Below are 9,220 nucleotides of genomic sequence, written 5' to 3'. Positions count from 1 at the left end.
ACGATGCTCCCTTGAAATTGAATTGCATTTGATATTCTCAAAGTTGAGTGTCTTTGAACAGGTGGCTTCAAAATGAAAGCATCTCAAAAATTGTCTAGGACCATTCTAGTTTGAACATTGGTGGACATTCTTGTCATGGTACCTGGGATATACTAATAGAGGAAAGAGAAAGGAGGAGTAAAAAAGAGAGGAGGGGAGGAAACAGCCTACGAATAATGTCGTTTGTAGAGACAGGGTGAGTGTACTGCTCTCCCTACGAGGACACTCCCTCCAGCGCTGTCATAGATGCTCTGATTGCATCGCTGACATTTAACAAGCCCTGCCTATTGAAATTTCACTTTGTAACCTATGTTGTCATAGAGGGAAATGAGTCAGTCAGAGCTCTTAAACAAGACTGCTTTTTGAAGAACATGTGAACTATTAATTGTAGTCAATTAGACCTGCTGGTTCGGTTTGGTCTCTAGGTGGAAGATCAGGGAACCGCCCACAGGCTCTTCCTCTGCAGACTGAGGCCTTGGAAGTGCACCAGGAATGACGGTGCACTCACCGCTGCAGGGAAGCTAGCCTTTCAGGGCTGCTTTAACTGCAAGATGTTTTTCTCTGGCGGAAGGAGCAGATTGCAAGTGATTTCCCTTGCTACTGTATGGATGAGACACAAATTGTTGTTTAGTAATGCCATTGCAGAACCAGGAGCGAAGGGTAAGCATTTTCCAGGGAAATAAATATTGGACATTGTTGTCATCTGGATGAAAAATGCCTCCTATAGCACATGTATTTGAATACTTGATGCCCATTTGGTAGCTCCATTTGGGAAGGTTGTCAGGGGAGGGGCTTGTTAGAGGAAGTATGTCACTGGGGGCAGGCTTTGAGAGCTTATAGCCCAGCCTCACTTCCTGTTCCCTTTTTCTTTCCTGTCTGCCAGGTCAGCATCACCCTCAAGTGGCTTTCTCAGCACTGTTGGACTATATCACCTCTGCACCTGTCACCAAAGTAAGCCCTTCCTCCCCTACTCCACTGGCGTTTCCTACCACAACAGAAAAGTAACTAGTACGACTTCTGGAATATTTGTGGAAGTGAGTGCTCCTTCCAGCAAATTCTACAGAGTTGTTTCAAGCAAGTTGTTGTTTGTTGGGGTCTGTCATCCTCTTCAAATGAAGTTAAATTTACATTCAATCCAAGTCTCATTGTTAAATACATAAATTTAGAAAATAAAAAGCTAGCTGTACTGTAGATCAGTGAACACACTATCAATCCCAATATTATGGGTTAGGTTGAATTTTCCACCAAATTCTTATGGTGAAGTCCCCAGGCCTAGAACCTTAGAATATTATTTAACTTGTAGGTATAATTAGTTATGGCATGACTGCCCTAGAGTAAAGTAGATACCTAACCTAATATGATAATATGATATCCTAATTAGAAAAGGAAATTCATTTTTATTAAGCTTGCATTCAGTGTGTGTGTGTGTGTGTGTGTGTGTGTGTGTGTGTGTGTATGTGTGTGTGTGTGAGAGAGAGAGAGAGAGAGAGAGAGAGAGAGAGAGAGAAGGCAGATAGGCCAGAGCACACAGGTAGAGGCCAAAGGACATTCTAGTGAAGCTGGTTCTCTCCTACCTTTACAGGGGCCCTGGAGTTTGAGCTCAGGTCACTGGGCTTGCATAGCAAGAGACTTTATATACTAAGCCATCTAACCAGTCCTAGAAGGAGAAAACTCTGGAATAAACACTCTCACAGGGAGAACTTCATATGCGAATGAAGACAGGTGTTGGGGTAACCCGTGTACAAGGCAGCAGCCCAAACTGTGAGATGATAAATTTTGTTGTCTAGGTCACTCGTGTGTGATACCTTCTTACCACAGCCATGACAAACCAACATATCCCGCTAGGAAATACAGAAGACGGGATGGTGGATGCCTTACTCCTCTAGAACCTACCTAATGGACTTACCCAGAAGTCAGATTGGGTTTGGTTGGTGCATCAATTAGTATTCTTAAGAAAAGTCTGTGCCCTTTTGATAGCTGGGTTGGGGGCAGGCGTAAGCCAAGGCCAGCCCTGCAGTATACACACTCACTCACCATTCCCTGGGTACTCCCTTTCCTCATCCTCCTCATTCCCAAAGGCCAGGAAGCTCAGATTCTGTTGGTGCTTTGTGTTTGCACAGCCGTGTTCCCCCTCTCTTCTGAGGAGTCAGCATCTGTTGTAACCCATGCCCTTGGAAAAATGTCTTTCCTCTCAAGTTGCCCTCAACATACTTGTCTAGGGAAAGTCATTCTGTGTCCTTAACTGTGAAGAAAAAAGTGAACAATTCTCAGCTTCATTAAAACAAGAAAGACCATGAGCTTTCACTGTGCAACAAACTGCCACAGATTTGTGGACTTAATACACAAGTATTTTCTTAGTTTCTGTGGATCAGACATTGAGACACCACTTGGTGAAGTTCTCCGCTATTGAGGTATCTAGAAAGAGGCACTCTCATCTAGAGACAGGATTCAGATTATCAGTTTGCACGTTCACTTGAGCTGTTGGTAGGACATATTTGGCTATGGTGAGAAGACCGCAATCCACAGCAATCCACAAGCTTCCCGGCTGTAGATGGAGGCTGCCTTATGCTCCAGAAGCAGTTGCTTGCGGCCACAGAGGATTTTCAATACAGCTGCTTAACTCTGTGTGCCAGCAATGTCCTAGAGGGGCCTGGCAAGCAAGATGGAAGTTTGTATACTGTAGCACAACCATAGAAGGAGTATTCCATGACTTTGGTCAAGAGTATGGACAAAGCGCAAAGCGGGAGAATTGTATAAGATTTTAAAGAAATCAGGATTGTGGGAAGTCATCTCTTTCTCTCTTTTCTGGTGCTTTGGAATCAAACCCAAGGCCTATGCATTTTAGGCAAGTGCTGGACCACTGAGCTCTCCCCAACACATGGGAAGGCATCTCAGTCTATCAGAATGATCACGGAGTAGATACCACTGGCTGCTCCTCAGCCCCTTTCCCCTTGCTGCAGGGTGAGCCTCATTGGTTCAAAGATAACTCATCTTGTTGCCATGACCAGTTCAGGAGTGAGCATGTGACCCAGTTCTGGCTACTATGGTAGGGTGGTTTGAGCAACCCCTTAAGCACTTCCTGTTCCTAAAATGAAACTAACAAGATTATATTCTCTCCCTTCCATCCCAAGATGCTTCCATGTTCAGCTGGAACTTTGCTTCTGCAACAACCATTTTGCTATCGAGGTGAAATCAGCACTAAGGTTAGTAGAGCAGAAATATGGGAAGGACTTGGGTTGCTGGTGTCACCCTTTGTCCCCGGAATTAACTATAGGTAAAACTATTCTGTTTCACCTTGAGTAGGGTTTGTTGTTCTTTGCAACAAAATGCTCATTGTCACAGAATGACTCCAAAGACACAAACGTATGGAACCCGTGGTACCTGGACAGAAACGAGACATAGGCTAATCTTGCTGTCCCATAGACAGGAACTGTACTACACATCAGTACTCTACAGTGTTCATGTCCCCATTGCTGTGTGCAGTCAGGCTTGCCTACCTGTTCCCAGGGAACCAGTATACTCTTGTCTAAATATTTATTCCATAATCTGGTGGCAGAAAGGTCATAGGAGCAGAATGGAAAGATACTGTGTTAAGCAAAGTGGGGGAAATTCGTGCTCTTTCCATTCTTTGAGAAACAGAGAGAAACTTGGGTTTATTGGGTGCCTTCAAAGCACCAGTCATGTTCTGGGACCCACAGGCTTCCAATTAACCCTTGTAATGCTGCACACATAGAAGCCGCGTGTCCGATAAAAAGAACCCTTCCAGGGTAAATCACATATTCCTGCCATTCAATGTCATTCTTTGTTCCTTCTGTAGTGTCTTCCTTCGTTTGAGGACAAGAGTAACATAAAATGATGTACTCTGGTCAGTGGTATCAGAATCCAAGACATTTAAATGTTTTACCCACCCAGCAACAAAGAGATCTGGAGTCTTCTAAGTGCATATGAGAAAGATTATTAAACTCACAGGTCGCTTGCTGAGACCTGATCCCATTTACTGTCATTAGCTCCACGTCACATGGCACTCAGAGACTGCTGTGCCACCCAGTTGAACCACCCTGTTGCCAGAAGTGAATTCATTCAGGATGCATTCAAATCACGGTCACTTGTTCACACAGACGTCCCACTATCTAGCTATCCCATTGTCACTTCTGAAAGGGTGACAATCGTGCATCTTCGTCCCTTGTACCCAGGAGAGGGTGAAGTGTCCCATGTTCACAAGCCTGTGTTTCTGCCTGGATTGGAGTAAACATGCCATCCAACAAGACTGTTCAGGTTCTGGAGAACACGGAGGAAGCACTAATTGTTTGTTGGTTCAGGAGAAACGTTATCCCTGTCGACTCTGATGTTGGAAAATGCAAGCTATGTGGCACAACTTGCTCGCCATTTTGTCCTTGCATTAGCAGGCGATAGCAAAATGCATTGCACAAGTGTAACCCTGGTCAAGGCAACCGACCGGAGCCATTCACACCACTGTTTTCCTAATCCAGAGCATTTCACGATTGCACGGGGTCCCAGTAAACCAAGTGTCGGGTCAGCCTATAGTGAATGTCTCATGGATTGTCAAGAGCTTTTGCATCTATGGTTGCGTTAGTGATGTGTTCTTATTTCTATTTGGAGGATGTTAATATTTGATATTTAAGACTAAATGCATGCAAATAGGAAAAAAATATCCAAACTGTTTTAAAGGATGGACAGAGAAGCCTTCTTCTGGCCTCAAAGTTTCAGGCATTCAAGTGCCCTCCCCAGGACAACACTCCTGATCAGTTGAAGCAAACACACCACCCGCACCCTTGGCTGCACCCAGAGAACCACTGTACATTTTGTTTTCTGTTAGGTCTGTTTCGTTTTCCTTCAGCCAGCTAGTGTGCAATGTATCCAGTCCCTGTGTGGGGGCGTTCAGTTTGCTTTTATATATGCCCCAATGTGATTGTGTAAATAGTGCTCTTGAGTTAAAAACGCCTTTGCCCATTCTTGCAAGTGTAACTGAAGGACACATTACTTGAATTGCTGAGCCAAAAGGAGAACTCATTTTTATTTCAGCAACCACAACCTAATAGCTTTCCAAAAAGGCTGGACATGTGTTTTCCTTCCTCGACTTGTGACGAATGCGCCTGTTTCTCTACAAAGCCCCTGACTCACGATGTTATCGGTCTTCTCATCTCTCTTGATCTGATAGACGCGGACGGCATCTCTCAGAGTTCTGATTGCCTTTTTCTCTTTACAAGGTTGATGAGGAGCTGCTCACTTTAAAGTTCTTGCTTTGCTCCTGGTTTTAATCTAAAAAAGTACCCTAGATTCTCTTAGCACTAGGTAGCGTTTGGATCTTAAATCTAGATGGATTTACATAATGGGTTTATGAAAGGCATAAGGAGTAAGTCAAAGATCATAGTAAGCCAAAGGCCTCTCCTGCGGGCCTGACTCTTCTCCCTTTGCAGGGCATGCCCAGATCTGCTGCTCAAGGAACATCCACACACCAGCCCTGGCCATACCTCTGCCTGATCTCTGAACCACTTGGGAACTGAAGGTAAGATTAGCTGAAGGGAGGTGACCTGAGTCAGGAAAGATTAATGTGTAAGTGGGTGAGATGGTCCCTAACCATTGACCCTTCGTGAATGTCACCCGCGCACGGATCTCACCAGTTACTCCACCACTAGTGACCACAATCCTGGTCACAATTTGGACAAGAGGAGTACATTTCACTTTTGTGTCTTTTTCCAACCACAGTGCACACTCCTCTGCTGTCTCCTTATGCCCTCTGCTAGGGACAGGGAGGTGGGGATTATTAGTGCCCTTTCCCCAGATAAGGCCATTAAAGTTCAAACAGCTCAAGTAAACTACCTCAAGTAAATTCACTCCGTGTCTTACACCCAGTGAATCAAAGAGCTGACTTCAAACTTCAGGGACTGACTCAAACACAGAGCCCTACGGCTGTCTCTTAAGATGCTTGCATGCATGCTGGACCTTAGCATCTCCACCCTGAGACCAGGATGTCAGGAGATGTCTCCCGGACCTCCCCCAGGGGAGGTCTGACTGATCCACCAGACCCTCTGTGAGAGCAAAGGTCTGACCCTTCCTAAGCCTGGATCTTTCTTGTCAGCCTCTCCCTGAAGGCTTCCAGCCTCCCAGAACATGGTATATTCTGCCAAATTATGAATAAAGCCAGAATTGGGATCTCAGCTGGTCTGACATCAAATCTTGTGCTCCTATGACCCCTACTCCCTAAAAGGAAGAATTTTTCCTAATAGGGTAGCGTCTGGCCCTACAGTGTTATCTGGACAGGGAAAGTGAGTCTGAAGACCTCACACTCCATCTGGAGTTTATCAGCCTTCTTTCCAGGGTAGAATTACAGTAAGCGATTATCTACAGATCTGGAGCCAGCAAGGACTTTGAAGGTCCCAATTGCCAAGAGGGGTTAGGCGGGGGAGGGCTGGGAGGCACAGGAGATGAAAAGACAGCCCAAGCATCTTATCTTGCTGCTGAAGCCAAGCAGGCTGGCCTGGCCAGGGGAAATTCCCTGTGTGTGAGGCAGACTGCACCACTTGCAGGAGGCACCTGCGCGCACCCTCCACTCTCCTCTCCTCATCCTCCTCTCCCCCCCCCCCCCGCCTTGATTTAGTTTTCATCCATCCATTCATTCGTTCGCTCCATTTTTCAGCCTGTTGGTGACAATGGCTGGCATGCTATGGATTCTCACCTTGGGCTTTGCTACCCTCTCTCAGTGAATACTCACAATGACACTCACAAATAGGTGCCCAAGTTAGCCCCAGTTTTTCCAGATAAACAATTCTATGTCCCCGTAGGCTAAGAGATGGACGGCTCCAGCATGTCACAGCCGGCAGATGGCTCTCTCCGTGTCCCTTCATGGTGAGTCCACCTAACACTCGCTCGCTCCAGCGCTCCATTCCTCTTCTGTAGCCCTCTTCATTGATGTCTGTGTATGTGTGCATGTCTGCTTACAAGGGTGTTCATGTCCAGAGGCCAGAGGACACCCTTGGGATTTCCATTAGTCTTCTTTGAGACTGTCTCTCACTGGCCTGGAGCACACCAAGTAGGCTAGACTGGCTGGTCATCCAGCCCCAGGCTCCCAATTTTTTTTTTGTCTCTTTTCTTTCTTTCTTTCTTTCTTTCTTTCTTTCTTTCTTTCTTTCTTTCTTTCTTTCTTTTTTTTCATGTGTACTGATGATCAAATTCAGGTCCTCGGCCTGTATTTTACCAACTGAACCATGCCCTTCTCTCCGACTTCACCATTTGGTTTTGTTAAACAGTAGCCCTAGAATTATATGTAGGCTGGCATGGAATTGGTGTCAATCCTCCTGCCTCAGCTTTCCAAATGCTCGGGTTTCAGGCATTCTACCCTTTTTCTTTTTTTTTTTTTTTTAACATATTTTGTTGTGACATGGGTGGTGTGGGTGTGAACTCAGGCACCCTCAGATGTCAAAAGAGCTCATTAGCTCCCCTGGAACTAGAGTTGTTGATGGTGGAACTTGCCTGAAGTTGTAGGTGGTGGGAAGCTGTTTTCATGGGGTGACTATTGCTGTGATGAAACGCAGTGACCCAAAGCAACTTGGCGAGGAAAGGGTTACTTGGCTTACACTTCCTTCCACGTTACTATTCATCACTGAAAGGCCTCAGAATAGGAGCTCAAACAGAGCAGGAACCTGGAGGCTGATGCTGATGTGGAGGCCATGGAAGGCTGTTTACTGTCTTTCTCTGTATGGCTTACTCAGCCTGCTTTCTTAGAAACCTAGGACCACCAGTCAGCAGTGGCACCGCCCACAATGGGCTGGGCTCTCCCATATCAATCACTAATTCAGAAATCCCCCCCCCCACCTTCCGCAACATTCCTGGAGCTCCCTGTGCTGTTTGGCTGTGGGTCTCTGCATCTAGTTCCATCAGCCTTAATAGGAGGGTATGTGCCTAGTGTTACTGCTACTTGATGTTCTACATTTGTTTGCTGTCCCTGGGAGGCATGCCTTCTTCCCAAGGGAAACAGAGGAGGAATGGATCTGGGGGAGAGAGAGGTTTGAGGGAGGGCCTGGGAGGAGGGGAGGAAGAGGAAACTATGGTTAGGTGTAATATATGAGAAGAAGAAAGGAAGGCAGGGAGGAAGGAAGAGAAGAGACAGAGAGAGGGGGGAGGGAGGAAGAGAAGACACACAGAGAGAGACAGAGAGTGGGAGGAAGGGAGGGAAGGAGGAAGAGAAGACACACACATACAGAGAGAGAGGGAAGGAGGGAGGGAGGAAGAGAGAGGGGGAAGGGGTTTTTTAAAAAGAAAGAAAATGCCCTACAGCTTGTTTACAGTCGTATACTATGGTTGTGTGGTTGTGTTTTCTCAGCTGAGGTCTCCTCTTCTCTGCTTATTCTAATTTGTGTCAAGTTGACATAAAAGCAGCCAACACAGAACCAAATTTGGGCCTCTACAAGAGCAGTAGGCTGCTGGAATCCCTCCAGCCCTCGCACTGAGCTTCTTATAGTCCCTTCCCAGCCCTTCTTCTCTTTTTTCTTTTTCCTGAGCCTATACATTTCTCCATATAGTGACCCAGGAGTGTCTGGAGAAAGGGCTTCTGGGATCATCCTTCCTCGACCCCTCAAATGAAGCTGTTGGTCTGTGGTTTCTTAGACTTGGTCCTTCCTGGGTTTCCAGCATTCTGAGCTTATGTCATCTGGTTCTGATGCCCCAGCCTTGAGATTCAATTGGTTTGAGACTCCAAAGGGTTTGGGGACTGAGCTGTGATTCTATCTGTGAACAAGACTTCTACACCTCTGCCATTCTGCCCTCCTTGCCTTCACCATATGTCAGTGAGGATCTGTGCTGACACCAATGTCCCCCTTAACAGAGACCCTAAGCCCTTGACATGTGGCCTTCTTTTGCTAGAGAAAGAAGATTTTTCCCTTCTAGAAGGTGGAACTAGGGATCAAAGAATCCGTGTCCACAACCTGGGCTCTGTTCCTACCCAATCTCGATCATCCCTTCTCCTAGCACCTATCACAGGCTGGCATTGGCTAAGGGGAGCAAGCGCAGGTGTAATGCCCTTGAACCTTCATTCTCTGTAGCTCGCTCACCGCAGTAGATGCACAGGGAGTCTAATAGCCCATTTTTACACAACTCGTATTTCCAGTCGGGAAATCGCCTCTCCCTTCCAGGTACAGTTATGATGTGACTGTCACCCAAAGTA

General features: G+C 46.3%; 1 long non-coding RNA gene across 1 annotated transcript; it reads left to right on the top strand.

Moving 5' to 3' along the window:
* Positions 1-921: 921 nt before the first annotated feature.
* LOC146892091 (uncharacterized) lies at positions 922-6,908 on the top strand. Its single transcript, XR_015004986.2, has 4 exons — positions 922-990; positions 3,171-3,242; positions 5,478-5,566; positions 6,843-6,908. It is a non-coding gene; the product is annotated as an uncharacterized LOC146892091 (long non-coding RNA).
* The last annotated feature ends 2,312 nt before the right edge of the window (positions 6,909-9,220 follow it).

This window comes from Myodes glareolus, chromosome 14 (genome assembly GCF_982192425.1).
Source record: "Myodes glareolus chromosome 14, mMyoGla1.1, whole genome shotgun sequence".
In the NCBI taxonomy this organism is placed as follows: domain Eukaryota; kingdom Metazoa; phylum Chordata; class Mammalia; order Rodentia; family Cricetidae; genus Myodes; species Myodes glareolus.
Note: the sequence above shows the minus strand (reverse complement) of the source record. Positions and strands in the feature narration are given on the sequence as shown.